This window comes from Pteropus vampyrus, unplaced genomic scaffold (assembly GCF_000151845.1).
Source record: "Pteropus vampyrus isolate Shadow unplaced genomic scaffold, Pvam_2.0 Scaffold18, whole genome shotgun sequence".
NCBI classification, from domain to species: Eukaryota; Metazoa; Chordata; class Mammalia; order Chiroptera; family Pteropodidae; genus Pteropus; species Pteropus vampyrus.
Genome location: NW_011888799.1, coordinates 7906863 through 7930953, shown reverse-complemented (window position 1 = coordinate 7930953; position 24091 = coordinate 7906863). Strand labels below are relative to the sequence as shown.

The following is a 24091-nucleotide window of genomic DNA, read 5'->3' as shown; positions in this document are numbered from 1 at the left end:
TAGAAATGAATATTTTTAAAGTTAGCCCTATGTATATTGATTTAATGATGTATTTTAAACTCAGTTAAAATTTTGAAGCTTTTTTCCTCCGAATGCTGAAGATAAACCATAATTGATAAGAGGTACGTATAGGAAAAATGCAATGGCAAGCTTTTCCAGACCGTTTAGAATAAATGATAGTCTTATGAGTAAAGAAAGTACCACACATCATAATTGCAAAATTAGGAATTAGTGTGATTCTTTTTACTTTTGCCAGTTTAGAAGAAAATTCTGTAGTTGGTGGTATATGTTCATTTGAGCAGTTCAAAAGACAAGCTTTAATTTGAGCATTTATTTTCGAAAGCATATGTATTTCTCTTGTGCTCAGAGTTGACTTCTTACGATGGTATTTTGCTAGGTAGAGTTATATTTTATGTATTTGTTTGCTGTTTTCTTGTTCATTTCATATTGAGTATGCTAGTTTTAAGTTCACATGTAAGTTTTCAGATCACTTTGTTTTCGCAGCAACTTTTCAAAAGTCTGTCAGCTTATAATAATAAGACGATTTTTCTTAAAGTTTCTTTAAAATAGCATTGAGGGTATTAGATGTTTTTGGATCATGGAAATGCAGTGAATTGACCATGCATTTGGCTGAATGAAATTTAAATCAAAGTGGAAAATTTGAATTACATATAGTAATGTAGTTTCATTATAAAAAATCTCTTCCTATCATTTTGTACATGTAATGTATAATTACTTTGTAAATAAATACTTTATTAAAATATTTTTGTTATTTGTTGGATCACATGATTTTATTTCATAGACAAGAAAATGGTCTGAACATGTCCCAGTAAAAATTTTTTCCATATGTAAACATTTATAGTTTAACCATTTAATAATTAAATAATTTAGCAATTTAAGCCAAATATTTTGCTCCCTTAAAAAATAGTTATTTAAGTGTATCTTGGTAAATTATGATTTATCATTACATTTTTAAAAGTCATATTATTTATGAAAATAAAAATAATCCTTATAATTAGCATGTGGTTCAATTTTCTTCCTGGATACCTGCGAATGATAATTAGAAAAAAAAATCTCTTTATGTGCTTATCTCTGGTCCTCCTGGTGTACTGAAATATTCTGCAATATGCTTATGCATAGTATAAGGGAAATATATTGTTAAATCTTTATTACTAATTCAAGAATGATATACTTCTGACAATACCGATTGTCTCTAGCTTAGATAATAACCTTTTTAAAATGAGCTGGCTAGGAGTGGTAAAAAGTTTTGAAATTGTTATAAATTTTCCTTCTAAAATTCAGAGAGAGAGAGAGAACATATTATGTATATTTAGTTTTAACAACTGGGGGAATGTAAAGAATTCTGTGCGAACACTGGAGTTTAATAATATGGAAAAGAGGAGTTTCAGGTATAGAGAGAAAGCTGGATTAATGATCAAAGATTTGGATTACACTGACTTTTATGTTTATATTGCTTTATAAATGTACTGTAGTACATTGTCTTTGTAAGTAGTATCTGCCTTATCGGTTATCTTCTTAAATATTTTCATTTTTGTATTGAACTCTGAGAGCAATAGCAGTTTTTTCCACATTTTGTCTAAATTACCTAAAAGCTTTACCAGTTTCATGAGAGGAAAAAATTTAATCTTACTAGATTACCTTTTGTAACCAATTATCTTACTTAATGTTAGGATCCCGCTGTCTCGATGGAATTTTTCTCATAGATATCTTCTTATAACATCTTAATATTTTTGAATTGGGTGTTAAGGTCCTCAGTTTGAAAAGCTTATATACTTTTACAATTATCCATTTTATAGAAAACTAAGGGATCGATACAGTATTAGCAGATTATTAATAGATTATGAGCATAAGGAAGTTTTCTGTGGTACTATAATTTTGCACATTTCTGTTATCTGATAGTTTATGAAATAAAGTGAGAATTCACTTTTTTTTTCAAAAAATCGTTTTTCTTTGAGCTGTATTTACAAAAAAAAATTTTTAAATTATCGATTAAAGGGAATATGTACCCTGTGAATTTTGGATACTCATGTCTATTTTCTAGGATCAAGTTACACATATACAGTAAAACCAGTGGGTTAAAATAGTCATTGTAATATATAGTACTTTATTATTTTTTTCTTTTCACTTTCGTGATGAATTCACTTTGTTTAGATTCAGTTAAGGAATTTTTAATCATTTGTAGAAATATGATACCTTTTCACTTAAAGATTATTCTAGAAATTTGAAATTTAAATTGGAAGTAGAGAAATTTGAAAATAAAATTAATTATAATTGTTACTATTGAAACAAAATAACCAGATTAAAAATCACAATGCCTAATTTATTTACTGAAGTTACATGGGCAGTGAGTAAATATATAGAAAATATGCGTGTTTAGCTCTAAGCCAGAATTGTTCTTTGAGATGATGTTCATAAATAGGTGTCTGTTAGTAGATTAATTACATTCATATTTTCTCTTGTGAACTGTAATAAGTTAACTGATATCAGTTTTTAATTATTTAAATTTATACCTGGAAAATAACGTCCTGAGTTTTACAGGCATAATCTTTGATTGTTTTTATCTTGATTTGCTGGTAGATACCCGATCTCTTTAACTGATATTTTTCTGTTAGTGTACATGCAAAAAGTAATTATCTTTCACAAAATATTATACCTTAGTTAAATAATTTACGAGTTTTTTTTCCTGGTTTGCAATCATTATCCCAAGTGCTGTAGTCACTTACATATGCATTCATATGCACATGCAAATGGAAATGCATGTACTGTGTATTAAAATTTTGAGCCGGACTGATAGTTGAAAGAAATTAAAGTTGTATTTATGTGGCAAATATTTTGTTTCTTTATAAAAATATGTCCATGTTTCCAAATAAAGTTAGAATACCACAACATCATGATTTTAATTCTTCTAAAGAAATACTGCATATATATGTTTTTAAAACCTTATTGATGATTGTTATTGTTGTTGTTTTTTTTTTTTTTGCTGTTACTGAACCACAAAATGGGCTTAATTGTAAGATATCTGAATATAAGGAATATGTAAACAACGATTTGGCAGACTCATGGTTCATATAATTTTAGAGGAACCTATAAATGTGTATTTAAATTTTTGAACTTTTAAAAGTCTCTTATGTAAATATATTTTTATAGTCGATGGTATAATGGTATAATTTCAGTAGACAACCATTGATATAAAAAAAAGCCAGTTTAACTGAAAAGTAAAACAAAGTAATTTATTTGATTTTTGTCATAAAAATTATTTGTCTTGCACAGGATATTTAGATGTACATTGTTAGGAATATCACTTGTCTAATGTAATTCATGTATAATTTCTTAAGGGATTGCATAGAAACAGTGCATATATCAAGCTTTAAACTAGTTACCACACTAATCTTAAATACATATTGGAGAATAATTTTAACTGCATAAATTTTCTGACATCAATATAATAATTTTAAAATGTCTTAAACATTATTAAAAATTGCATTTGCTTACTGTGTCTATATTGTGGGCAGTTGATTTAAAAAATGAAAATTTAATCAAAGCAAACTAACATTTATGTTCTTTTTATTAGAGCCAAAATCATACTTGGTATGATTTTTTTGTCCTAGACTTTATAGTAGATGTTGGATTTATTAGTATTAACAAGAACATAGGATATTTATAAGAGATGGGTGAATAATGAATTTTTTTTTTTTCACTGTAAGTATTAAATGCTTTTGTGGCAACTCGCCTTTAAGGACTCTTTTAATTCTACAACTCATCTTATTTGGAATTATTTTATATATCATGGTTACTGATGAGCTTTTTATTTATTAGTAGAAGAAAGCATGTTTATGAAAAAATATGCTTTAGAGTCAACATCCTATTCAACAATAACAATAAACCCTGTAATGGTTAATGTGGTGTTGCTTATATCCATCTAACACTGTTACAAACCTTGAATTCTATGTCCTTAATAAATAGTATAAAGGCAAGGAAATTCCTAAGAATTCAACATTAGGTGAAGTTATCGTATTCATTGTAATAAAAGAGCATTTAATCTCAGTTGTTATACAGATTTTTTAAATGTTACGTGGGAATGTATGGCCTGTTTTATGTGTGTTGTTGAATGCACAAAAGCTTATGGTCAACTGTAGTTAAAAATATAAGGAAACTCTCAAGGTATAGAATTTCTTCATTACTTTTTTGAATTATAACACATTCATCACAATACATGTCCACTGAATTCCATAATCTTTGAAATGGCAATAGATTGTATTAAGATATATACTTTCATTACATTAAAATATTTCATTGCTTTAAAATATTAAACATTTCAGATTTCATGAGGAATTTTTATATATTTTAGACAGTTACCTTAGAATATTTTATTTAGAAGATATTAAGTAATTAGAGTTTATTGTTATCCTAATGCTGGAAGTTTAATGACAGACTTTTTTTTTTGGTAGAATTTTATCTTTAGTGTAATTCAGTTGTATAAGAAAAAAAATTAAGGTAGCCTTTTGGGAAGTTTCTGCCTAAATTAGCATTGATTTTCTAGCATCCATTTAATAAGATCTTACATGATAAATGACTAGATAAAATAAGTATGCTCTGTCACATTTAGTTTTATTATTTGTAGGAAGGATTTTTTTCATATTGAAGGTATATGACCACATGTGTAATATCACTAAAGAAGACATTACAGAGGTAGACTCTTCCAGTGAACTCTTTATGTAAAAATATCTCTGAAGACTTTTGTTAGCTAATAGTATTTGCAATCTTAATGCTCTTGAGGAGCTTTAGCATGGCCTCACTATTGACTTAGAGTTGTCACATTTTAGTATCCTGGAACAAAGGTTAGAACAGCATGGAAGGTTGGTATCTGTATGCTTTGGAGAGGAATTTGAGATGCTACCCTGTTTTGCCATCAGTTTTCTAGTATGCACGGGTGCATCATTAATCATAGGAAATGCAAAAATAAATAATCCAGTCCCATTGAATTTTTTATGTGAATACTTACCTTTTCCCTTTTTTGTATATACAGTTGAGGTATTTAGGTAACCCCTAACCTTTTGCTTCAACAAAGAAGTACAGTATAAAAATATTACCACAGTTTTCATGTGAGCAGCTCTTGAGGGAAAAAAAGGCCCTCTAGATGAATATTTGTTGGAAAAAACAGTTGTGATACAGAATGTCTTAACTCAGCCCCAATGCAGTACTTGAGGACCACCAGTGTATAAAATTGAAAGCACATGAGTTTTGAAGCACTAGAAAAGGTTTGTAATTGATTAGCGTTGGTTGAAAGTATTGAAGTTCAGTGAGTTTTGATTTGTGAATGGTTCTATTCAATAAAGATTAATTCTGTGTGTTTGATAAAATCTTAGTGCCTTCAATGAGTTAGCTTTCCCCACCCCTGCAGTTTATTTAACCATCAAATATTTCAGTGTTGTTTTAACAAACTGGAACATTTCTATCTTACTGAATTTAACTTTAGCATGACTGATTTAAACAGGTCAAACTATCAGTGATTAGTTTGAAGGGTGTAATTGAATATATTAATTTTTACTTTTAAAATAACTAAAATATATCATAATGTAATCATGTATATTTCATGCCTTTTTGATGATTTAGAGACTATCAAGAGGTTCATATAGACTAACAGAATATTTTCATGCAATTTCCTTGAAATCTTTTACATTTTAATATATTTTTAAAATTTAAGAGTGAAATCTAACAATTTTTTTGGTAAGGTTAGGATTATTTATTATAATTTAAAATAATTTACAATATTAGTCTTTGGGAGTTGCATTGACATTTTTAGCTGGAATACGTGTTGGAGTGGTCTGTGTGTGTTTTTAACTTTTGAAATTCTCTCCCTGGATTTTGGAATATCTTTATTGTAGAAGCAAGTTGTGACACTTTGTCAACGATTAAATCTTGAAACTTAAATTATTACTATTATTGATATGGACCATAGCTATTATTTTGGAAATCAGTGTTCACACATCATATTCAGTCAGTCACTTTGGTTTGTTAAGACAGGTTTTATGTAGAAATTTAATCAGTCAACTAATATATTTTCAGAAATAAGTTCTTAATTGTAATATGCTTTATGAATCACATCTTTCATTTTCAGCAGACTATTTGTGATAAATAATGGAAACATTTGAGTTGTACAGATTGAAAATTCTTGTTTAAGTTAAGATAAATGATATGCGGAGAGAGCAAGGACACTGAAACCCTCTCTCTGTCCATCTTTCTGTATCTGTCTGTCTTTCACACACACTTTTCACTCATTATTTTTGAGGTGCGGCCTTTGGTCAGTGTGTACTTTGTCCCTCACTTAGGAAAAGCCTGAACTTTTAAAAACTATTTTACAAAATTGGAGCACATACTTTTGCCATTTCATTAGGTTGTTTTGATAATCATATAAGAATTTAAAGCTGAAGTGAGATTTTAGACTTCAGATAGATTATAGATTGGTGAGATGTTTGCAATGTGATGATAACCTATACATAATGTTTAATATCCACCTGTAATTAGTTTAGTGTAGTGGGTTCATCTTAAATTCTCTATCCAGGCTCCAAAGTACTATTTGGGAGTGGGAGAAGGTAAATTCCACTTTTCAGAAGAGGAAGAATTGTTATGACACGTGATAGAAGATGATCTTTATTTAGTTCACTATAATGCTTTGTTGCTTAGAAACTTGGTCAAGTTTTAGAAATTTTACTGTAGAAATAAGCTTTCAAGGGTATTACAGATATATGACCCCTAATATGATAGAATAAAGAGCATTTTAACATTCTTTGTGATAATATTAATATCTTTACTTGTAATAATGAAATAGTCCTTGAAACTTGGGTTGTTCCTGATCTGGTTAGAAAAAAAGTATTTTTTTTTTAACAGAGTAATATTGTGAAAGAGTAACTTAACTGCTTGAAATGCCTGTTTCAAGTTATCCCTCCCTGTAACAATCGTTTAAACCATTTTTTCCCTCTTCTCTTGGGCAGGAACAGCAAAAGTTCCCATGCATAAGCTATAATTATTATATGGGCTGTAATGCAGTCTATATGGTCTGCTTTCTTAATGCAGAAAAACTTAGAGTAACAGTTATTGCCTACCATTAAATTTTGAAAAATCTGCGATTATTATATTGTATGTGTTATAACTGAGGGGCCCACTTACAACTATTGAGGGAGTCACTACAGCAATTTTACTTTTTTTTTTTGCAAAATACAAAGTATATTTCCTCACCCTTTTAAGAAAACCTTTTTCTCTCCTTCAGGTTTATTTCTCTTGACCTAAACTAAGACTGATCCTCTGGTAGCCAGTTAAAATGTGTGAAGTAGGAGGAGTAAAGGAAACTCCAATCGTTAGTTGTAAGTTTATAAAGCAAAGTTAATATAGGTATACACAGCAAAAGGATTTATTTTAAAGGATAAAAGAAAATTTTATAAACTTGCCTTGTAGTTGGAACATGTTGGACATCATAAAGAAAATCTTGTAAGTGTTTAGATATTTTGCTATAATACCGTTGTCAGCTTATGAACGTTGAAGTAGTTTATTTTTGTGTATCAACACTAACTTGAAATTAAATATTAAGGATTATCTTATGCCTGTTTTCTTTTCAAGCTCAGCGTGATTTAACAGGTATGGCTCTTTTAAATCATACAGGGTATCCTTACGGAGTTTTATTTTTCATGAGACTAAACGGTATTCATTTTGGTAGATCCAAGAATATGAGTAAATGAATCCTAGACGTCTTAATGTTTGCTGTTTGTTTATAACAAGTTCTACATGTGGATAATAGTATGTAGATGTAAAATTAAAATTATAGAGAAAAATACAGTTGCATATAAGTTTTTAAAGACTTCTGTAAACTTTTAATATTCTAGGTAACTATAAAGACCTTTTAAAAATGGCTGTTATATACTTTATCATAATTTCATTTCAGTTGAATATATGCTTCAATTATATAAAGCTGTTTAGTAACAAAATTATGCAGATATTATCTTTTGCAGTTTAAAATTATAAATAGATTTAGTCGAGCTGGTTAAAATGTTAACTTTACTGCAGGTTTATTTCTCTGTTTTACATGGTAGAGCTTAATGTCGAGATAATTCTGTGGTCTGTTATTTGGTAAAATTGCTTCCTTTTTGAAGTTACTCAGATATTGAGAGCTGCCGGAGTGAATACTTCATAATACTTTGATTAGTTTAATGTCTCATTTTATTTCAGTGGGGGTTAATGAGAATATTAAACTATTTTTTTTTTTACTGTTTCAACTACCTCACTTCTATAATGCTAAAAAACATTTGATTAATGTTAGATAATTTAATTTTTTCTTTTTCAGCTCATTACTCTGAGAAGTAGATAAGTTACAGATGCCAAATGCAAATATGTACAGCATTTTCATTTTTAACTTTTAGTGCAACAAAATAGCATTATTATTATGATCTTTAATATAATGTTATCCGGAAAAGCTAGCAGTTAGTTTATGCAAGAAACATACCTTTATGTTTAACAGGTTCATCTCTTATAGGAGTTTAAAATATGATAACACTTACCCCAAAAGAAGTTTTGCTGACATGGTGTCACTGTGCTGAAGAGGCTGTTTGATGCCATAGTCCCTCCTTTTTTTTCAGATAGAACTTGTACCCTCTGTTGTAAATTCTCCTTGCAGCCTTAAACTGAAAATACAAACCATACCCAAACCTTGTTTTAGTTTTACAGTATGCCTGGAGTACATAGACTTTATATTTATTTTTTTTCTGTCAAGAAATTATGTAGCTGGTAACATGTGAAAAGCAAGGAAACAAAACAAAAAGAGAATGAGCAAATATTTGAAGGACCTACTATTACTGCATAGACTGTGGTTAGAGAGCACTCACTGACTCTGTTGGTCTCGGTGGCTGGTAGTGACCTGCGGAGATTAACCATTTAAAAACCAGAGACTTCTTGCTGTCCTCCTGGAGAAAGTTTGCACCGCACTTGTGGTTCTGTGGTTGTTTGTGAGGCGAATGAAGCATTCACACAATCCAAAAAAGCAAAAGCTTTAAAACTCCTTTTTTTTGCAAGCACTATTACTGGAGAGACAGAATCATGTGGTTTGTGACCTCACAGTACTCAAAGTAAAGTGGGACTGCCTACCACTGTGGCTTTTCCCCCCTTGCTCTTGCTCTCTCTTTCTCTCTCTCTCCCTGACAAAAGGCTTGTGGTAAGGCCCTTCCTGGCATCCAGAAGGATATAGCTATTTAATTTTTGTGACTCATGAGGATTTGGATAGAATACAAATGCTGAAGGAGCCCAAACTCCTGTAAGGTTAAGCATTTGTAGAGCAGAACTCTGCAGTTAAGGGCTTTCCTTTCTATCCTCCCACCCCATTTTTTTTTCTTGGCCTCCTCCTTTTATTTAGTTCATTATTGTGTCTGTGGAAAAGTGAGCAAAGTTGGCTCAAGAGGCTGTGTGAAATTCTGAACAACAGTGATGATTTACAATAATTTACATCTTTGGATTGTATCACATTCTGGGGTCTGCTTCATATTTGCTGGGTGATTGGAGTCCTTCTGTTTTTCTTTTTCCTGTCTTCTCAAACTTGTGAATCTGTAACTCATTGTAAAAAAGTTTACCTTTCTTAAGGTCTGGTTGCAAACTGCTTGCTGGGCTTGACTGTAATTGGCTGTCATGAAAGTGTTAGTCTAGGGATTCCTTTTACAAATGTTAAATCATGTCTGTCTAGTTTATGTATGATCAATATTAGATGCCGGCTCCTACAATAAAGGTTAAATGTAATTAGTATCATTTATGTTACGTATACCTTTATTTTATGACTAGTTTGAGGATTTATAAAAATGAATGACAAGAATTGTAACAGTTTATTGGATGAATCTTAGTTTTCTTTATGCTTGTAATGACTTATTTTTCAAGGAATTGTATTCATTTTGTATAGTTCTTTAAATAGTTTATCTAGATTTTAACAGAGCCTTTGATAGCAGATCTTATACATATGTAAAGTAAAATTTTTATATTATAGTTGAGATTTTTCAATATTAGATTTTATAAGCTCAGAATGGAGTGGGTTAACAGAAGCTGTATTTTTTGTTTATAATGAAAGCTTTGAAATAAATTACTGTGTGTAGTAAGAAATAATGCACACAGACAGAGTATGTTAGTCGTCTCGATTTGCTAATTCCGATTCAGAAGAAAATTGGAAACATCTTTGGGAAACTATCTCCTTTTTTGCCCCTTTGGACATGTATGTATAGAACTCATTTTCTTATTAGGATGATTATATATCATAGGCAGAGAATTTCATCTTTATGAATAGAGCTTCCTGTTTTCATCAGTTGGGAGTGATGGGGTATTTTTCATCAAAAATTATAAAACTGAACAGACCAATTTTCTAGGCATTTTTTTCCATTTACCACGCCGCTCTTAATTTGCATGTTAGACTTATTCCTAGTGTGATAGTAACTAGGACTGGCGTGAAGTAAATGATTGGGAGAGTGGGCGGAGACAGTAAATTACAAAACATTATTTGGGGTGTATAATGGGATAAGGGCTTGGAAACTAAGGAAGGTATTGGAGCCAAAATATCCTTGCCTGTGGACTTCTTAGCACAGTTCATTATCTCTTTTTGGTTTATATTAGATAAAGATAAATGTACAGACATGTTACATTTTAGTTTTTATTTTAAATATAGACTTATACCTTATTGTGTGTGTAAACATATTTTACATTGAAAAGTAAACGCTTTCATTTGACACATAATTATTCATGCAAGAGAGAAAAGTTATTCACTTATTCTCTTTAATAAATAAGGTGGACTGGTGTGATCCATATCTCTAATCAATGTAAAAAAGTAAATTAAAGGAAGACTTTGTGTAATTTGTGGAATTTCCAAACGTAGTTCCATATGCATATACAATAGTAGCAGAATCAGGCAATTGAAAAAATGTAGGTAGCTGCTGTAGTATGGTAATTAAATGCTTTTCTTCTTTTAAAATGAGGTTTTAGTATCTGCATAAGGATTCTCTGACATCTTACAAGCCCAACTTTTTGCTAAATATTTTCTTCCTTAAAATTTTTAAAAATTATGTGTACTTTGGCCCTCCAAATTGACTTTAATGTATTTGAATGATTTTTAACATCTGTGTGTTTTTTAACTTTTTATTCTCTTTTTGCAGGTAACTCTCCTGCACATAATTTTTAGGTCAGGTTAATCACTCTTATTGCATAAGAGTTTAGTAGATATTGCTGAATATGCCCTGTCTGTTTCATGTGAGGCCTGTCAAATTCTGGCAGGAGAAAGATAGTGAAGGCATGCATGTGCTCTAAAGTTTGTATATTCATTATCCATAATTTTTTTTTTCTAAATTGAAAATATATTTTCTTTAGAGCAAATATAACTTCATGGTAAAAACTGAAAAACAACAGTGATAAGTGGTATATATTTGATAATTGTCAGTTTGTTTCATTAGAAATAACTTATCACATGTGATGAATAAAGCCTGACTCAGAAAAGTCTCTGCAAATAAAGCTCTTAATTATGGATTTATATTATGCTTAAGATCAGAAATGGAAACCATAGGGTTTTCTCTTAGTTCTTCAAAGACCCTCAAAACTTCATCCTTTTTGGGGATTATGTTCGTATTTGCTATGTTGAAGTAAGTAACAAGTTTAGGTCTGCTGTATAAATTATGCATTTTAATGCCATGGAAATGAAATATAGCTCTGAACTTGAAATTAATTTCAAAAAGTAAAGAAATTAGTTATCTTGCTTCCCCATTACCTTGTATTTACTAAATTTGTTAACATTAGTCAAATTTTTTATATCATGCTGTTAGCTGAATAACAGTATAATAGTGTTTTAAACGCTACATATATTTTCACTGCTACCTTTTAAATTATTTTTTTATTTTCTGAACTAATGATCTTATTTAGATACAGTCGTTTTAGTTTATCAATATCAATTTGTCCTCATTTCTATGTGTTTTTTTTTTATTGTTTTAAACTTCTGTTTGTGGCTGTTCTATTTTTCTTTTTAATTGAAAACAATAGAAACAAATTATTTAATGTAACAATTTTATAAGTTGTAGAAATCCTAATTTGGCTTAAAATGTTCTCACTGATTATGAGGCGTTAGCAGATACTTTCTTAATTTGTTGCTTCAGCTTGGTATGTGACAATTTTTTGTTGGGGTGTTTTTTTTTTTGATTTAATGTATAGCTCTTTAAGTTTACATTATATTTATTGGGTTTTATATTGATGATTTAAAAATTTTTTACATTAGTGAAATGCATATAATTTTATTAGTATTTTAATTTATGATCATGAGAGATTAGTTTCACTTCCTTGTTTTAATGGGGTTAATGTCTATGTATACAACTGCATGCACATGTCTGTGGTTGTGTATGTGTACAGATATTTCGCATTATTTTTTGTGATGAATTTTTCTTTTATTTTTTCCTCCTCATTTTGCTTTAATTAAATTACATAAAAACCCCAAAGCACCACTATGTCCATGATTGCTTAAACAACTTCATTTCTTTAGTATTAGCAGCGATCTGTCTAAATGTGTGAGATTATGTAGAAATTGGATACCGAAAGAGAAAATACTAAACTTTTCTCTCTCCCTCGCTCGCCCCCTCTCTTTTACTCTGTCTCTTTTCTTCCCTCCGTTCCTCCCTCTCTCCCCCTGGCTTTTTCGGTTTCTCTTTCTCTGTTTTGATATTTCTATAGTGTCTCAAAGTAGATTCTTAAGGTTCTAGTAGGAGATATTGACATTAATTTTCACTAATGAATACCTGGCAGGTTTGAAGCACCTAACATTCAAGGCAAAGCGTAGTTATATCCTGAAGTAGTATATACACCCGTAGTTATATCCTGAAGTAGTACATACACCTCGTTTGTTAGACAGTGTTGGCATCTGATTACAGTGAGTTTTTCTTTTAACAGTTTTCAATTCCTATTGCTATCTTAATTTATTTTAACATATTGTTTCACATGACATTACACTTTAATTTTGAGGATTTGTTTTTTTTCCCCTTTTGACTAGTCTTCGAAGTGCAGAGTGAGCTGTAACTTGTGTAATGTAGCTGTATAAATAATTCATGTTTCTTATAATTATTAGAACAATTCATCTTCTAACACTGTCATTTTTCTAAGAAGAAAAAAAGGCGAGAACTTGCAGAAAATATGGGAAACATGCTCATATGACAGCTGAGGATGTGGCTAGGCTAAAGCAGGAAACTGCTACCCACAATGCAATGTTACATATACTACCACTTAATAAAATTTATATCAAACATGCTACTGACAAAACCAAAGAAAAATAATATCCCAGCTATACTAGCTAATGTACTAAATATATCTAGGGAAAAGCGAAACTAATACTTTTGGAACCTTTGTATTTAGAGAATATAGTAAATGAAACTATGGGACATCATAGTACTTTGGAGCTCTGTCTTTGTGCTGAGGGTCTTGGTTGTAGGTGGAACTGTCTTATAATAAGAACCTTTTGGCTATTAACTTTTCTGGAAAAGGCATAAAAGGACACCCCCTTTCTTTTTTTAATTGAATTCTTGCAGTATTAAATAGGGTTGGAGGACATTGTCATCTAGTTGGAAAAAAAAGTTAAATTATGAATACTCATCATGATTATTTAAACTTTTTACCCAGCCAGATATATTTCTTTCTATTTTGTTTCAAGTTGTCTTTTATTGCCAGGTTTGAGGTGAGACTTGAATTGTCCACTGAGGCATATTTCTTTCCAAAGTAATTGTTTTTCTTGCTCTTTCTTATTTATGTTAATCTACCTATAGCTTACCTGATCAGTCTATATGCTTTACTGTAGGGAGGGTTAGTCTAAAGCAAAAATATAAAACACTTTTATAATGTGGTTGAAAAAATATGGAATCTTCTTAAAAAATCAGATTTTAATATACTTAGGATTTCTGTTTATAAATCTTAAATCTCCTGTGCTCTTAGCTGTCAGACTATAGCAATTTTGATGAATTTAGTACCTTGATAATTTAAATGAATTATGAGGCTTTATAAGAGAGGTTTTTGAAGATTTAAATAAGGGAACATAGTAGAGTTTTGAATTGATAAACAATGTATAGAAATTTTATCAGAGGAAGAATAGAAAAGACTATAAAGTCAGTATTACTTATGAAAGACTCTCTCTTAGTATTCCAATATATAAATTACCACTGTGTCAGACATGGCATAGTATTTGTCTTCTCATCATTTAAACATTAAATATTGTCTCTCTGTCTATATCTCTATTAAGGATGATTTGCTTAATTGTTTGAAGTATTTCTCCTTTAGAGTCTGCTTATCAATAACAGCTGTAGCACTGTGGCTTTTCTCCATGGACTCATGGTGGTCTTTGGAACAACGTTCTTCAACTTTGACAGGTGAGACAGAGGCTCTCCAGTGCCACTGCTTTTGGATGAATCTAGCTGTGGTTGGAGAAAGTGCATCTTGCCAAAATATATGGGTGAGACCACACACAGCCTTTAAAATAGTTATTGTAGGCTTATTTTTAGGGATACATGTCTTGACAGTTCTTTTATTTGCATGCCAGTTTCATTGCTGTGTATAGATTTTTCACTGGTTTCAGTAAAGGCGATTGCAGATTTAGGTCTCTATTTGTTAAGCCTTGTGTATTAATAATTTACACTGGAAAATATTCTGAATTCAGTCATAATTAACAATATAGAAAATAGGTTGAAAATGAATTGTTAGAATACTGATCTTTTTGTTTTTATAAATTTGACAGTATTCATTGGAAATCTCAATTTCTCAGATAGTTTAGTAGTCAAAAATTGCTCCAAATTGAATTTTAAAATCAAATAGATTAAGAGAGAATGTTAAAATATCCATATACTTTAATTACGTTAATTGTAAGGAAAAATGTGTAGTTCTGGATCTTCAGAAGTACATTTTTTTTAATAATGATATAATAAAGCATTGTTTAAAATGTAAGTTTTACACTTTAGTAAAAGTATGAAAGCATTGAAACAAATGGCCAAAGAAGTCAATTTCTTAATACATAAGCATAATATGTAAGCCATCTTTTCATTGGATGATTAAAAATTTATTAGTGAACTGTAGAATTGACTATATGTTTAAAAAAAGTATGCTTAGTCTTCTAAAACTAGCTTTTTCAGTGATCAGAAAAGAGCGCTGTTTAGACTTTTATAAAATGTTTCTTTTTATAAAATACATTTGGATAATTATCCCTGAAGCTTAAGTTGTTAGTAATAAGTTATTAGTATTAAAGCTTAACTTCCTGAGTACTGGCAGGTAATTAGTCACAAGACTTTTCACTTGATGATCAATGAATGTTGGTTAGGTATATGTTTCTAAAAAATTGTAACTAGCTAAGATAAGATTACAGTTTCATTCTAGGTATTTTCATAGGGAAAACAGAATCTACTGAGATAATTGGAAATTCAATTTCCTCCTCACTTATCGTAGTACTCTTCCATTGCTGAATGGTTCTGGCAGGAAAGTAGCGGGGAAATTGTGTACCTACAGCTTTTCCAGAGAACAAGTTATTGAAAAGAAGAGACAACATAGTATACAGAAAAAGATTGTTTAATGAAAAATTTGACCCTCACCTCTCAGAAATTGGTCATGTATGTGAACCTTTATTAGATGCTAGATTTTTTAAAAAGCTTCATAAGTTATTTTTAGGATGTTTGAGGAAATGGAATGAATATGTACTGAATATCAGTCATCCTATGGAATATTTGTTAAGGATGTTAATGCTATTGTGCATATATGATAGGAAAATATTCTTAAAGTGCGTGATGAATTATGTTCATGAAGTTAGTACAATGCTTAAACAAGTACATACATAAAATAAATGTGGCAAATGCTAATAATTGGTGAATCCAGGCAAAGGGTATACAGGCGTTCATTTTACTATTTTCCACCTTAAATAGTGAATTCTGAAATATGAAACATTATGTAGAAAAAGGTGTATAGTGATTTGGTATCAAAGTGAAATTAGATGGGGAAAATTTCATTTATTTGTATATAATAAATGAAATTTCATTTATTTGTAAAAATAGTCACTTTTAAAAAAAGTAAGCGAATATTAACAGGCTGGGCTATATGTCGCAATTTTAGATTTTAGTTGATAGTTTTACTTTTTGCATTTAAGTTCTGTTCACAGTAAAACAGGTAATTTTCACAAATTTACACATGGCAAGAATAAATTGGAAATGGTAGAATATTTTTGCAAATACCAACTTTAAAAGTTTAACATTTGTGTTATAGTAACTCAAGTCTAGACCAATAAGCTAGAGATTTGTAGAAGATCAAAACCATCATGTTATTACTGTGACATTTGTTTATTCTTAACTGGATGCTTTTAAAATTTATAAAAGTACCTTAAAACGTTCATTCACGTTAAATTCATACAACTGGGTTGTACTACTTGTACTAAATTGTTTATATTATTCAGTTTTACTCTCTCAAGAAGTATTTAATGAGCAGAAGCCTACATCTCTATATGCAAATTATTCTGAATTTGTGTTATACTGGTAAATACCCTACTGGAGTCTGTTTTTTTATAGAGAGCCAAATAGTAAATATTTTTGGCTTTGTGAGACATAGGATCTCTGTTCACTGCTCAGCTCTGCCATTGTAGTCTGAGAGCAGACAGTAAGTAAATTAGACAATAAGTAAGTAAATGTGTCTGGCTGTGTTCCAGTAAAACTTTATAAACAGGCAGCTGACCTGCCGTGGTTTGCCCACTCCTGCCACCTATACTTCATTATGTAGAAATTTGTGGATATCTTCTTTTATAGAAAAGGCAAGAAAGTTTGAAAAATGACCAAACTTTTAATTTACATATTACAATGGAATTAAAAGAAAGTATTTATAAAATCCATTTTGTTTCGTTTATTGTTATTTGAAAGATCACATCTTTGGTGCTTTGTAACTGTTTTGTTGAATTGAATAGTGCAGTTTCAACTTGATCATGTAATTATATATTGTGAATAGTTTATAAGCCACCCTAAAATCCTTTTAGTGATAATGGTTGGAATACAAATAAATAATCTTGATTATAGTCTATATCTAAATTATCACAAATCTAAGTATTTATCTAGTTGTTCATTATTATTAATCGATACTAAGATTTCTGTACCTTTTATCCAGAGAAATGTTTTCTTTTTTCAGAATTCATTGGGTTTAATGCCAAGCATAAAATATTTAGCAGAAGTCTGATTAGTGCTTGTGATGAGCTATTTTTTCTTTTTCATTTATTTTTAAATTTGAGTAGAAAAAGGAATTAATTATTTTTGGTATTACTTGATCTGCAGAATAATCATTGCACCCACAATCCAAAATAAATTAGTTCTGAGAATCCACCTACGTTAGGTAGACTCAGTATTATTTATTGGATGATGGTAGTGATTATATCAACTGAACAGGAAAAGCAACCTTTTTTTTTATTGATAAAGAGCAAATAAACCCATATTCTGATCCGAATTTGAGAACTTTAGTGTATTAATACTAAAGGATGTAAATAAATGAGCTATATATGTAAAAGAGATGGCTTTAAGCAAAAGTTTACAATTCATATTATTGAATACCTATTTTATCTATGGTCATTTAAACAATTCCAGTTATTGCACATGAGGATGAGACAGTTGAAAAATTGCTATTATATAAATCTCATAATTTCTTCACAAAAGAGCAGTCTTCTTCCTTTGTTTCTCCCCTAGAAGCTATGGTCATTGCCTGTTAGCCTTCACTTATGATAAAGTTCTAACATGATTGTTTTAACGCCTCTCCCTTTTTCTCAGTACTTAATTATAAAACAAGACACATAAATCATTATAAGTAATAGGAAGAATACAGTATAATTGATATATGTATATAGTAGAATTGCTAATGTAGTTTTTCACTACATGAAATCGTTAATACAATTTATTATTGAAAATGTCAAAAATAGCCATTTAAAAAAATTAACAGGTTTTGTCTTTTGAGCAGTTTTAATTTTACAGAAAAATTGAACAGAAAGTACAGACTTCCAATATACCACCCCCCAGACCTCAGTTTCCCTATTATTAACATCTTGCATTGATGTCCTACATTTGTTATAATTGATGACCCAATATTAATACACTATTGTTAACTGAGGTCAGTATTTTACATTGAGTCATTATTTATGTTCTGTAGGTTTCATCAGTTGTATAATGTTATATATCCACTATTGTAGTATCAAACAGAATAGCTTTTTCTAAAAGTCCCTATGAAATTTTGTTTAAATACACATAATATGACATTTAACATCTTAACTGTTTTAGCAGCTGGTCTTTTTACTCTTTGTATAGTATTCTGTTTTTCAGAATGTCATATGGTTGGAATTATACAAAGTGTAGCCTTTTCATATTGGATTCTTCCACTTAGCAGTATTCACTTAAGGTTCTTCCATGTGGTTTTTTTTTTTTTTGGTTATTGCTTAATGGCTAATTTCTTTTTACTGCTAAATAATATTTCATTGTATGGATATAGCAGTTTGTTTATATATTTACTATATTCACTTTTTGAAGGGCATCTCAGTTGCTTCAGTTTCTGGCAATTATGAATAAAGTTGCTCTAAATTTTAGTGCAAGTTTTTGTATGGACATAAGTTTTCCACTCATTTGGGTAAATACTTAGGAGCATTGTTGCTAGATTGTTTCGCAGGACTATATTTAATTTTGTAAGAAATTGCTAAAGTGTTGTCCAACAGTAGTTGTATCATTTTGCATTTGCACCACTAATGAATAAGAGCGCTTGGTGCTCCACATAGTTGTCAGCGTTTGTTTTTCTCAGTGTTTTGAATTCCAGCCATTCTAATAGGTATGTAGTGGTATCTTGTCATTGTTTTAATTTGCAAATCGTTAATGATAAACTCTGTTGAGCATCTTTTCATATGCTTATTTGTCATCTATATATCATCTTTGGGAGGTGTCCTTTCAGATCTTTCACCTGCTTTTATTATTTTTTGTTTTTTTTTAAATTGTTCAGTTTTAAGAGTTCTTTGTATATACTACATTTTGTTTATATATTCATTTGTTGATGGACATAGGTCGTTTCCACCTTTTAGCCCTTGTAATTAATGCTGTAGTTGAACCTGGGTGTACCAAGTATCTGTTTGAGTCCCTGTTTTCAATTCTTTTGAGTATAAACCTAAGAGTGGAATTGCTGGGTCATATAGTAATTCTGTGTAGCTTTTTAAGGAGCCGCCAGACCAGCTACGTGTTTTGCAAATATTTTCTCCCAATCTGTGACTTATCTTTTCATTTTCAACAGTATCTTTCGCACATTGGATGTTTTTCATTTTAGTGAAGTCCAAATTACCAGTTTTTTAAATCTCATGTATGATACTTTTGGTACTGTATCTTAAAAACTTTTTCCAAACCCAAGGTCATCTAGATTTTCTCCTTATATTCACATATAAATTTCATAGTTTTGAATTTTACATTTTGGTTTATGATTCATTTTGAGTTCATTTTTTTTTTTGTGAAAGATGAACCTTGGGATGTTCAGTTATTACAGCACCATTTGTTGAGACTAATCATTAGATTTTATCTCTCTTTTGGCAAAGGTCAGTTGACTGTATTGTCTGGGTCTCTCTCTGGGCTCTCTATTCCATTGATTTAGATGTCTGTTTTTTTTGCCAATACCATAGTGTCTTGATTACTTTAGCTTTATTATGTTATAGTGATATATCAGTTTGTTTATATTCACAAAGTAACTTGCTGAGATTTTCATTGGGATTGCATTGAATCTATAGATCCAATTGGAAAAAACCGACATCTTAACAATATTGAGTCTTCCCATCAGTGAATACAGGATTTTTTTTATTCATCTAGATCTTCGATCTCTTTATCAATTTTTCAGTTTATCTCATACAGATTTTCTACATGTTTTGTTAGATTAATACTTAAGTATTTATTTTTATCGTGCCAGTGTAAATATTATTTTAAAAAAATTTTCTAATTTCAATTATTGATGCTGGTATATAGGGAAGTAATTGAGTTTCATATATTAACCTTATATCCTATAACTTTGCTATTATTCGCTTATTTCCAGGAGTTTTTTGTCGATTCTTTGTGATTTCTCCATAGACAGTCATGTCATCTGTAAACAGTTTTATTTCTTGCTTTCCAATCTTTATACTTTTTATTTTCTTTCCTTAGGTTTTTACATTGGGTTATTACAGTGGATGTTTTTCATTTTAATGAAGTTTAAATTACTGATAACTTGTTACTGATCTTAGGGAGGAAAGCATCTAGTTTCTCCCCACTGAGTATGATGTTAGCTATATGTTTTTTGCAGATGTTCTTTATCAAGTTGAGGATGTTCCCTTCTATTTTTAGTTTACTGACAATTTTTTATCATGAATAGGTATTGGATTTTATTATATGCTTTTTCTTTATTGATAGGAACACATGATTTTTCTTCTTAGCCTATTGATATGATTGCTTTTATCAGTTGATTTTCAAAAGTTGTACGAGTCTTGCATATCTGGAATAAATCCTACTTGGTCATGGCATATAATTCTTTCTATGTATTATTGGATTTGATTTGCTAATCTTTTGTGTAAGATATTTTGCATCTATGTTCATGGAAGATAATTCTGTATGTTTGCATACATATAAAGTTTTTGTCTGCTTTTGGTATTAGATATTGCTAGCTTCATAGAATGACTTAGGAAGTATTCCTTCTGGATTAGATTGTACAGAATTGTAGAGAATTTCTTACATAAATATTTGCTAGAATTCACCAGTAAAACCATCTAGGCTTAGTGCTTCTTGGTTTGGAAGGTTGTTAATTATTGATTCAATTTTAAAAAATAGATATAGGCCATATATCATCTCTTCTTATGGATGAGTAATATTCCATTGTATATATGTACCACAGCTTCTTTAGCCAATCATCTATTGTAGGGCACTTCAGTTGCTTCCATGTCCTCATCACTGTGGCTAATGCTGCTATGAACATCGGTGTGCAAAAACTATATCTTTTTGGATATGGGTTTTCAAGTCTTTGGGGTAAATACCCAGTAGAGGGATTGCTGGATCATATGGTAGATCAATTCTTAGTTTTTTGAGGAACCTCCACATTGTTTTCCATAGTGACTGTACCAATTTGCAGTCCCATCAGCAGTGTACGAAGGTCTCTATTTCTGCGCATCCTCTCCAGCATTTGTTATTACTTGTCCCGTTGAGTATAGCTCTTCTAACAGGTGTGAGATGGTATCTCATTGTGGTTTTGATTTTTATTTCCCTAATAGCTAGCGATGTTGAACATCTTTTCATATATTTGTTGGCCATTTGTATGTCCTCTAGGGAGAATTGTCTGTTCAAGTCTTCTGCCTATTTTTTGATTGGATCGTTTTTTTTTTGTTATTGAGTCATATGAGTTCTTTGTATATTTTGGATATTAGGCCTTTATCGGAGGTGTTGCTTGTAAACATATTTTCCCATTCAGATGATTGTCACTTTACCTTTTTGGTGGTTTCTTTTGCAGAACAGAAGCTTTTTAGTTTGATATAGTCCCATTCATTTATTTTTGCTTTTACTTCCCTTGAACTCGAGATAATCATGCTAAGTGAAATAAGCCAGATAGAAAAGGTTGAAAATCACATGGTATCACTTATATGTGGGATATAAACCTAAAAGCAACATACGAACAGGACAAACAGAGACTCATGGACATTGACAATGCACTAGTGGTTACCAGAGGGTATGGGGTGGGGGAGGGGAGAGCAGAGGTAGATGGGGTAAAGGGGGTCAAATATAGGGGGTAAGGGAAGGGTGAAGTGGATAAAGGGAATTAAATATATGATAGCTGAAAGAAACTGGACTTTGAGTGGTAATTACACAATAGAATATATAGATGTCAAATTATAACGTGTACTTGAAAATTATATAATTGTATTAACCAATGTTACCTCAATAAACGTAATTAAAAAAATGGAAAAAAAAAACCAGATATAGTCCTATTCAGATTATCTATTTCTCCTTGTGTGAGTTTTGGTAGCTTGTGTCTTTCAGGGAATTGGTCCATTTTATCTAGGTTATCAAATTTTGGGGCATAGAATTGTTCATAGTATTCCTTTATTATCCTTTTGAATGTCCATGTGATAGGTAGTGATGTCTTCTTTCATTTATCATATTAGTAATTTGTCTTTTTTTTAAAAAACCTAACTAGAGGTTTCTAAATTTTATTTTTCTCAAAGAACCAGCTTTTGGTTTCATTATTTTTTTCTGTTGATTTCCTGTTTTCAGTTTCTTTGATTTTGGCTCTAAATTTTATTTTTTCTGCCTACTTTGGGTTTAATTTGTCCTTTTTCTACTTTCTTAACATGGAAACTTGGATTATTGATTTTAAATCTTTCTTTTTTTTCCTAATATATACATATAATTGCAATAAATTTCTCTCTAAACACTTCTTTTTCTACATATGCAAATTTTGATGGGTTGTATTTTCCCTTTTATTTAGTTTGAGATATTGTTAAACTTGTTAAGTTTTCTTTCATCCATGTGTTTCTTGATCTAGTGGTATTAATGTTGTTAACCAAAAGCAAAGGGGAAAAAAAAGGCTGTAATAAAAAATAAAATGCATTTATTTGAGGAGGAAAAATAGAAGTGGGGAATTGTAATCTGGGACACACAAATATAGGTAGCAACCCTAATTGCACTCCAGAGAGAACAAAGAAAGTCAGAGTTTATAAAAGCAAAAACATAGATGCAGTTCTCTTTTAGGTTCTTTATGTAAATGAAGTATGCTGGCTGGGTTAATAGGGATTGGCTTCTTTTAAAGTGAAGACTATAGATGGTCTGGTTGCTGTGGTAAGGAGGAAGTAAAGTCCATATACGTCCATGCAGTGGTCCTTGATACATTATGTTTATGGTTTGGCCTTGAGCTAAGTTTAGCTATAGGTCAGCAACTTCAAAGCAGTTCTGAGAACTGAAATATGAGATGTGCACGGGCCTCAATTGCTCAGTGGCCTCCCGACTCCATTTTAAGTGACATGCTTAGCAATGTTTACTACATTGTATTGTCTCTGTTATCAGTATCTGTCCTATTTGTAACTTTTATCTATCATTTCCCTTGTTCTTTTTTTATTACTTCCATTCTTTATGCCTTTTCTGCTTTTAATTGAGCATCATATATGATTCCATTTTCTTTTCTCCTTTAATATGTCAATTATACTTTTTTTTTTTAAACTTTTTAAAAAGCCATTATTCTAGAGTTTGGAATATATTCTTAAAACTATTTAAAATCCACTCACAATAACACTATATATGACTTCCTGGGTAGTACAAGTATCTTAGAAAAGAGTACACTTTCCTCATAGCATTGCTGACATTTATTTTACTTACAAGCTATTATCACTGAATACATTATTGCTGTTTTGAACTGTTTTCTGTTAAGAATAAAGATCTATTAATAAATAGAATTTTAAAAGTATTTTACCTTTATTTTTTGTCTTATGCTGTTTCTTCATACAAATCTGTGTTTCTGAAATATTTTCTGTTTGAAGAATTCTGAGATTTCTTGTAAGGCAGGTTTACTAGTAATGAATTTCTCAAGTTATTTTGCATGAGAAAGTCCTTTTCTCATTCACTTTTGAAGAATAATTTTGCTGGACACAGAAATCTATGTTGTTGTTTTTTTCCCTTTCAACACTTTAAATATTTTGCTCATCTCTCTTCTTGCTTGCATAGTTTCTGAACAGATGTGCAGTGTAATTCCTTGACCTCTGTAGGTATAGTTTTTGTTTGTTTTTTTTTCCTAGCTTCTTTCAAGATTTTCTATTTGTCTTTGCTTTTCTGCAATTTGGATATTATGCCTAGGTATCATTATTTTGATACTTATTCTGCTTGGTGTTCTTTGAGCTTTCTGGACCTGTGGTTGGTGTCCATCATTTTGGAAAATTCTCAGCCATTATTATTTCAAGTATATCTTCTTTTCCTTTTTCTTTAACACTACACATATATTACTTTTGGATAATTTCCCCACAATTGAATGTTCTTTTCTTTTTCATTTTTTTCTTCTTACCTTT

The 24091-nt window shown here is 30.4% G+C and overlaps 1 protein-coding gene and 1 long non-coding RNA gene across 5 annotated transcripts in view; one reads left to right on the top strand and one right to left on the bottom strand.

The window, feature by feature from the left end:
* LOC105288503 overlaps window positions 1-9363 on the bottom strand; it is a 54584-nt gene extending 45221 nt beyond the window's left edge. The window contains exons 1-2 of the long non-coding RNA XR_895607.2: window positions 8895-9363; window positions 8571-8693 (exon numbers count right to left, since the gene is read on the bottom strand). This is a non-coding gene — a long non-coding RNA (uncharacterized LOC105288503). The remainder of the gene's footprint in view (window positions 1-8570; window positions 8694-8894) is intronic.
* Window positions 1-24091, top strand: part of SUPT3H (SPT3 homolog, SAGA and STAGA complex component) — a 449818-nt gene that overhangs the window by 49627 nt on the left and 376100 nt on the right. The window lies entirely within an intron of this gene.